Consider the following 9,423-nt stretch of genomic DNA (forward strand, 5'->3'; position numbering starts at 1 on the left):
GTAAATAGGGCGCCCTGATCTAGAGAGGCGAACTGTAGGCGGGTCATCTGGCAGATGATAAGCAGGTTTTAGACGATCAAAGGAGACCCAGTCTTCTTTGCCCCGAATGTTTAGTAGGAATGCTTTCGGACTGCGTCGGATCACAAGGAAAGGGTCCGTGTAAGGGGGCGTTAGTGGTGGCTTGCTAGTGTCGTTGCGCAGGAAGACGTGCGTTGCAGAGTGCAAGTCTGTTGGTATGTGATGCTTCGCTGGGGGCTTGTAAGTCTGGCGGCACGGAGTAAATTTTCCCACGACGTAACGTATGCGCTGGAGATCGTCGAAGGAGGTTGTAGAAGGAAAAAATTCGGCAGGGACGACCAACGGGTCGCCATACACCATTTCAGCTGCCGAGACGTTGAGGGCATCTTTAGGAGTGGTCCTTAGTCCCAGGAGGACCCAGGGAAGTTGAGTAAACCAGTTGCTATCCTTGCAGCCGGACATCAAAGCTGCTTTAAGGGTGTGGTGAAAACGTTCAACCAATCCATTGGCAGCGGGGTTGTAGGCCATTGTCTGATGTAGGGTGATGCCCAGGAGATTCGCTAATGACGTCCACAATTGAGAGATGAAAGTGGTTCCCCTGTCAGAAGTAATGGCTTCAGGCCAACGAGTGGAGCGGTCGATGACGGTAAACAGGTAACGATGTCCTTGTGATATGGGTAGGGGTCCTACAACGTCGACATGAATGTGTGCGAAACGACGCTGAGGTTGAGGAAAGGTGCCCATTCCTGAATCCGTGTGTCGATGTACTTTGGAAGTTTGACAAGAAGTACAGGCGCGGAGCCAATCCTTAGCATCCTTAGAAATGCCATGCCAAATGAACTTTGCCTTCAGCAGCTGTGCAGTAGAATGGCACAAGGGATGTGAAAGGCCGTGAATGAAATCAAACACCTGTCGGCGCATGGGAGCAGGAATCCAAGGTCGCGGTCTACCAGTACTGACGTCACAGAGGAGGGTGGTGTTGGAGTCTTCGAGGGGAAAATCTTCCCAACGGAGGGACGTGCAGGAAGTCCTACAGGCTTGATACTCTGGATCCTGTTGTTGGGCTTCAGCCAGGGCGTTGTAATCCAATCCCAGTTGAACGGCAGCCAACGTGTTTCTTGACAGGGCATCGGCAACGGGATTCATTTTCCCAGGGACGTATTGGAGGCTGCAATTGTATTCAGCCACGGCGGAGAGATGTCGGCGTTGATGGGCGGACCAGGCGTCAGACTGTCGAGTGAAGGCGTGCACCAAAGGCATGTGGTCTGTGCGAATGACGAAGGGCGCACCTTCTAAGAAATGGCGAAAGTGACGGACAGCCAAGTGCACCGCCAGCAATTCTCGATCGAAGGTAGAATAACCCGATTCTGCCTTGGACAGTTTTCTGCTGAAAAAGGCCAATGGGCGGGGCGAGCCTTTGACCACCTGCTCGAGTACTCACCAATAGCGACGTTGCTGGCATCGGTGAAGAGAAGGAGAGGGGCGTGTGGGATAGGGAAAGTGAGAGCCACAGCAGTTGATAGGGCCTTCTTTGCATTGCAGAAGGCTGCTTCTTGAAGGGGACCCCACTTCAGGTCCTTTGGCTTGCCCTTGAGGGAGGCGTAGAGGAGAACAAGAGTGGCGGCAATGGCTGGCAGAAAACGGTGATAATAGTTGATCATGCCCAAGAATTCCTGCAGAGCTTTGATGGTCGAGGGCGTGGGGAAATTCTGAACGGCTGCTACCTTCTCAGGGAGGGGATGGACTCCTTCAGGAGTGATACGGTGCCCTAAGAACGACACTTCGTTGGCGCCAAATTACACTTGTCGTACCGGACTACAAGGCCGTTTTGTTGCAGGCGGTCGAGCACGATGCGTAGGTGACGGAGGTGTTCCTCTTCTGAGGAGGAGAACACAAGTATGTCGTCCACATAACATACACAGAAAGGGAGGTCCCCTAAGATGCCATCCATGAGACGTTGAAACGTTGCCCCAGCATTACGAAGGCCAAAACTGGAGTAATTGAAGGTGTATGTACCAAACAGAGTGGTGATGGCGGTCTTGGTGATGTCTTCTGGGTTCATAGGCACCTGATAATACCCCTTCAGGAGGTCGAGCGTAGAGAAAACCTTCGCTTTGTGCAGGTAGGAGGTCACATCGGCAATGTTTGGGAGGGGCTAGTGATCCGGTTCTGTTTGCATGTTCAGGCGCCTGTAATCCCCGCACGGACGGAGGGAGCCGTTTTTCTTCAGAACGATGTGTAAGGGTGACGACCATGGGCTGGAGGCCTTTTGGCAAAGGCCCATTTTCTCCATTTCGGCGAACGTCTGTTTGGCGGCTGCCAATCGTTCCGGTGCGAGACGTCTGAATTTTGCGAAGACTGGGGGTCCTGTCGTCTTGATATGGTGATAAATACCGTTCTTGGCAGGAACCGTGGGCGTTTGGCGAAGTTCTGGACGGAAAACTTCCGGGTACGACGTGGAGGTGGGCGTAGGCATCCGTGGGTGCGCTGATGTGGAGAGCGAGGTTAGAGGGGGCGGGTTGAAGAGTTGTCGACAAGTACGAGTCTGCGTTGACCAATCGTCGGTGGGCGACATCGACCAGAAGGTGGAAATGAGAGAGGAAATCCGCACCGAGGATTGGCATTGTGACGTCAGCAACGAGAAACTTCCAATGGAATTTACCGTTTCCGAACGATAATTTGAGGTTCTCGTAACCGTAGGTGGGTATCAAAGATCCGTTGGCAGCTACTAAGCGGACGTCGGCAGATGTAGACAGACTACGTCGTGCCTTGAAGAGTTTCCTTGGCAAAAGAGAACGACAAGCACCCGTGTCTACCAAAAATCGCACGCCCGTTCCTGCATCCTGTAAAAAGAAAAGATTAGAAACATGGGAGACCACCGCCACAAGCGATGGCCTACTTACATGTTTTTTGGCCACTGACATTCCTTGGCACATTTCTTCGCGGTTGCCCCGAATCTGCAGTGGTAGTAGCAAAACTGCGGCGGATGGGAGGTAGTAAGTGGCTGTAGAAGTCGTTCGCTGGGGCGCGAGCGATTGGTGGGTGGTGGGCGGCTTTGTCGCCGCTTCGGCACGTCACAGCGTAGGCGTGTATGTCCTATGGCATTCATGGTAGCTTCGGTTGACGTTGAATAGGCATCCTTGTAGTCAGGGGTGGAGGCGTAGATGGAGGTCTTGAAGTGGCTGTCCATAAGGGCGTCGGCTTTGGTCATCAAGTCCTTTATGGGTAAACTATCGACATCGGGTATGGCAGCGCGTACAGGTTCGGGTAAACGGCGTATCCAAAGTGCACGGAGTAGGCTCAACTCACGAGGAGAGCCGTCTGCGGCAGGATGAAGGCGAGCGATACTGGTCATTTCCTTGAGGGCGAGCGAAGCCCTTTGGTCCCCCAACGGTTGTTGCGAGAGCTGAAAAAGCTTTGCTATACGGGCGGCTGGTGACGGCGAGTACTGCTGCAGAAGGTATGTTTTGAGGGCTTCATACGCTATTGGGGTGTCTCCTTGTTCACAAAGCCAGTCGGATATTTCTGGGAAGGTGTACTCGGGTATCGCCGCGAGAACAAAATCCGCTTTGGTGGTTGAGCGAGTCACGCCCCTAATACGAAACTGGACTTCTGAGCGTTGAAACCAAGCAAACGCTTTTCCGGTGGCGAACGGTGAAAGTTTCATTGGGGCGGTGCCAACTGCTGGAGTAGAGTCTGTCTCCGTCATAGTACACACGATGGAGGAGCAAGGGAGGTGGGGGTGGAAGGCAGTGGGAGGGTGTCGACTTCCGGGGTCACCAATGTGACGGGCCGAGAGAGGAGTTGTTAACTCGAAGGCAGGATGCAATCAACTGAGTTTTATTAATGAACACTCTTCTTTATATACAAAACCTCAAGGCAACAGGACATGACCTGTTCGAGAGACAGACAATGTAACAGAGCAAAACAGAGACATGATCATTCAGGTTCTTTTTAGTGCGAGGGAAGAGCGCAGATACAAGCATAATATATACAACATAATTATGTACGACTGTGTGCCACACGGTTGGTACAGTACCAAAATATTTATTTCAAGTTTGTAATAATCATGCCGTACATAACATGTATACTTATAAATACACACACATACACACACACACACAAATATATATATATATATATATATATATATATATATATATATATATATATATATATATATATATATATATATACTATATACAGTATATATATATATATATGTATATATATATATATATATATATATATATATATATATATATATATATATACTGTATATAGTATACATATATATATATATATATATATATATATATATATATATATATATATATACTGTATATAGTATATATATAAACATATATATATATATATATATATATATATATATATATATATATATATATATATATATATATATATATATATACTGTATATATATATATATATATATATATATATATATATATATATATATATATATATATATATATATATACATATATATATACATATATATATATATATATATATATATATATATATATATATATATATATATATATATATATATATATATATATATATATATATATATATATATATATATGTATGTGTGAATATATATTTATGTATATATTTATATGTATATATATATATATATATATATATATATATATATATATATATATATATATATATATACATACTAATATATATATATATATATATATATATATATATATATATATATATATATACATATAAATATATATATATATATATATATATATATATATATATATATATATATATATATATATATATATATATATATATATACATATAAATATATATATATATATATATATATATATATATATATATATATATATATATATATATATATATATGTATATATATATATATATATATATATATATATATATATATATATATATATATATATTATATACTAAGCCTTAGCCTAGCCTGTTACAGCTTATAATAAGAACATTTAAGAATTATCAATCAATGAAGGTACGGGCAAAACTCAGATCACAAAATATAACAGTTTAATAATAAAAACAACCAGCAGTTACATTGACATTTACGTTTATAGAAAACAATTCACAAGTTAAACCCACATATATATGAAGCAATGATCGAACACATAGACAAACAAACAAACACCTGAATTAAATATACCAACGAAACAAAATAAAAGAAAACACACTGACTTACATTAACAATAGGAAGAAGATTGTCCTAACCGTGTATACAAAATATGTTGTCGTCTAGGTAGCCTGAGAGCGACTCTGCCCTCCTCAAAATGTTACAAGCCAAAGTAAACTAAATGAGCGACAAGGATGACGAAAGGTAATAAAAATATAAGACAGGCAAGGATACAAAAGGGTCAAAACAGGAAAACAAGTGTTACAAACCTAGTGGTAAGAAGGAGTACCACTAAAAGAATAAATATATAAAAGTGACATAATTACAGAGAACGGAGACATGGTATACATAATATCACACTCCTCCCCGTTGAAGAAATGGCCTGTCAGGACATTATAAAAGTCATGAAGAGTATTCCAGAAGACTATCAGGAGTCCATGTGGGTCCGAGACAGGGCATCCGCAATGCAGTTCTCAGTTCCTTTGATGTAGTGGATGGTTAGGTCAAAGTTTTGCAGAAACAAAGACCATCTGAAAATACGTTGATTTGTTAACCTCGCTCGTCCGAGAAAGGTTAGTGGGTTATGGTCCGTAAAGATAGTGATTGGGATGTTGGATGAAAAATATATTTCATATTTCTGCAGGGTTAGGATGATTGCCAGCAGTTCCTTTTCCACGGTAGCATAGGAACGTTGGTGTTTTTTGAGTTTGCAGGAATAGTAGCTAACAGGATGCAACATCTGTGTGTCACTGTTCTTCTGCATCAAGACGGCACCAATGCCAGTATCACAGGCGTCAATCTGTATAATAAAAGGTTGAGCAAAATCAGGAGCAATAAGGACAGGATTAGAGCAAAGTATATTCTTTAGTTGATCAAAAGCTTGTTGACAGTTAGAAGACCATACAAATTTATTTTTGGGGCTGGTGAGGTCAATCAAGGGAGTGGCTACTATACTATAATTTTTACAGAATTTCCTGTAATAGGAGGTCATGGCTAGAAATCTTAAAAGACTTTTCCTATTTCGTGGGACAGGGAACTCTACAATGGCAGTAATATTTTCATCTTTAGGAACAATTTCTCCACTACCTATGATGTGACCTAAATACTTAACCTTCCCTTTACCCAAGGAAGATTTTGCTAGGTGAATAGTAAGTCCAAACTCCTGAAGACGACCAAACAATGCTTTTAGTCGATGTATGTGCTCATCCAAGGTGTCAGACGTTACAACAATATCGTCGATGTACACATATGTACCATCAAGATCTTTAATTACACTATTCACCAAGCGCTGGAAGGTGGCGGGTGCATTGGTTAAACCAAATGGAAGCCTCTCATATTGGAATAAACCAAAGGGGGTTATGATGGCAGATATTAGCTTTGCTCTATCTGTAAGTGGAATCTGATAATATCCACGCAATAGATCGATCTGTGATAAATATTTGGCAGCACCAATGGCATCTAAAATGTCATCAATCCTAGGTAATGGATAGCTATCTTTGATAGTAACATTATTTATTTGGCGAAAGTCAGTGCATAACCTTACTTTACCGTTTGGTTTTGGAACTAAAAGACATGGTGAAGCCCAAGCTGATGTGCTTCTAGTTGCCAGTCCATTCTTCAGTAAATACGACACTTCCTCCTTCATCCGTTGCTGCTTTTCCAGGCTGGTCCTGTAATAGTGTTGACGAATTGGTCGTGTACCCGGTTGTAATTCAATGTCGTGTTCAGCATCACTGCAACGTTGAGGCACATCCCCACATATACTCCTGTATTTGCGGAATAATTCTGCTAGCTGGCTCCTCTGCTTTCGGGGTAAATGCTGTAAATATACTAGAATATTCTGCAATATTTCCTGGTTAGCAGAGTCTGTCCAAGAAACAAAATCATTAGAGTGATATAAATCTACATCATGTGGCAATGGAGTTTTACTTTGGTGTGCTGATGCATTATATTTCTTAAAATCTAATACATTAGAGTCTGATAGACAATGCAAAGCAATTGGAGGACTACCATGATATTTCTTGATTAGATTTACATGAACTAATTGGGTTGACTTCCTTCTGTCTGGAGTACTGATTATATAATTGTTATTATTGACACATTTCTGGATTATATAAGGACCAGAAAATTTATGTTTGAGAGGAGAACTAGGAGTAGGGAAATATACAAGCACAGAATCCCCTTCTTTAAACTTACGACCTTCAGTTTTTAGATCAAAATTTTCCTTCATCACATCTTGACTACTTTTTAAGTTATTAAATGCAAAATTATGGACTTTCTCAAAATTACATTTCAATTTATCGACATACTGCCCTACAGTTACGTTATCCAAGGTATCATTGTTCAACATTTTATCTTTAAGTACTTTTAGTGGCCCCCTAACTTTATGTCCAAATAACATCTCAAATGGTGACATACCTAAGGAATCATTAGGGACTTCTCTAATGACAAATAATATCAAGTCTAAACTCTCATCCCAGTCTGTTCCAGTCTCCATACAAAATTTTCGAAGTAAGGATTTTAATGTCTGATGGTGTCTTTCAAGAGCACCTTGTGATTGTGGGTGATATGGTGATGCAAGAATATGTTTTACATTAAATTCCCTTAGAGTTTCATTGAAAAGGTCACTTGTGAAATTAGTACCCCGATCACTCTGAATTTCTTTTGGGAATCCATAAGTGGTGAAAACTTTAAGGAGGTGTTTCACAATATTTCTAGCACAAATGTTACCAAGGGGAAATGCAATAGGGTATCTAGTGGTAGGACAAAGTATAGTCAAAATATATTGATTACCTTTTTTTGTTTTTGGCAATGGGCCTACACAATCAATTATGACTTTACTGAAAGGTTCGTGTGGTATTACAATTGGCACGAGGGGTGCTTTTGGAATTACCTCGTTAGGTTTTCCAACTACTTGACACACATGACACTCTTTAACAAATTCAAATACATCATGTTTCATACCTGGCCAAAAGAAATCATTAGCTATACGTTTGTAAGTCTTTGACACTCCTAAATGGGAATCTGCTTGATGAGCAACACTCAAAATATTCTTACGTAAAGTTATTGGTACTACAAGTTGTTCTTTATTAGCCCAGGTATCATTAGATGACAGTTTTCTAGGTCGGTACAGCCTAAACAGGACTCCTTTATCAAAGTAATAGCCAGGTACCTTACCTTCCTTAGTGGAAGCTTGTTTAAGTGCATTAGTTAAAGTCGCATCTGCTCGTTGTAAGTTTATCAATTCAGAATTAGTACAGGGAATGTTTGTCTTTACTATATCTGGGACACCTTCATTCACAGCTTGTTTGGCTTTTGCCCTTGTTACAACACCAACAAAATTCTCAATCGGGTCACATCGATCAGTGTCTACTTCAGTTTCTACTTCCTCAATGTCATGTTCACCTAAGTCAGTAATGAAATTACTTTCTTCAATGAAATGTTCAAAGATATCCAAATCATTAGAGTTATTATCCAGTGGCTGATTATACAAAATAATGTTAGGCAAAGTCAATTGACCAGCTAAATCATTCCCAAGTAATACTTGAACATCATGTACAGGGAATGGCGTGTTGATAACAGCAATATTTACTTTACCAGATACAAATTCTTTAAGTTAAGCTCTGCTAAAGGCAAACTGTTAGTGTTACTTAAATCCCTAACTAGTACCTTTTCATCAAGCAAAGAAATTGTAGGCACTGCGCTATGTAAAACCATGCTTTGGGTTGACCCAGTATCACGCAAGATTCTTACTTTAACAGGAGTACCATTGAGTATTGTTACTGTACCCTCTGAAATATAATTAGCAAACAAGGCATCACTTTCAGGCGTACTACAATGCATATCTCCTTTGCCTTTTACGCTAAATTTACTGTCTTCATATTTACCAGCATCGGGGTCGGGCAGCTTAGAGCCAAAAAACTTAGATTTCTTACAGGTTGGGTTTTTACATTCATTTATGTCATGACCTTGTTGTTTACAATATGAACAATAATTAACACCCTCTTTCTCACCACTGAACCCTGTTGCTTTGCCTTGCTTTACAAACATCTCAGTACCTTTGTGTGTTTTGTGTATTAAGAAAAAATGGTCAGCTAACATAGCAGATTTCTTTAAATCCTCTTCCTCACGGTCAGCAATATGCATTCTAATATTTTGTGGTAGTTTTCTCATGAATTCTTCAGTCACAATCAGGTTAATGAGTTCCTCAAAATTATTAACATTGGC

At 40.5% G+C, this 9,423-nt stretch overlaps 1 long non-coding RNA gene across 1 annotated transcript; it reads right to left on the minus strand.

Moving 5' to 3' along the window:
• Nucleotides 1-5,457: 5,457 nt before the first annotated feature.
• Nucleotides 5,458-7,257, minus strand: LOC137616921 (uncharacterized). Its single transcript, XR_011039519.1, has 2 exons — nucleotides 6,745-7,257; nucleotides 5,458-5,995 (listed from the first exon to the last, which is right to left on the minus strand). It is a non-coding gene; the product is annotated as an uncharacterized lncRNA (long non-coding RNA).
• Nucleotides 7,258-9,423: the final 2,166 nt, after the last annotated feature.

The sequence above is a fragment of the Palaemon carinicauda genome, chromosome 23 (genome assembly GCF_036898095.1).
Source record: "Palaemon carinicauda isolate YSFRI2023 chromosome 23, ASM3689809v2, whole genome shotgun sequence".
Taxonomy (NCBI): domain Eukaryota; kingdom Metazoa; phylum Arthropoda; class Malacostraca; order Decapoda; family Palaemonidae; genus Palaemon; species Palaemon carinicauda.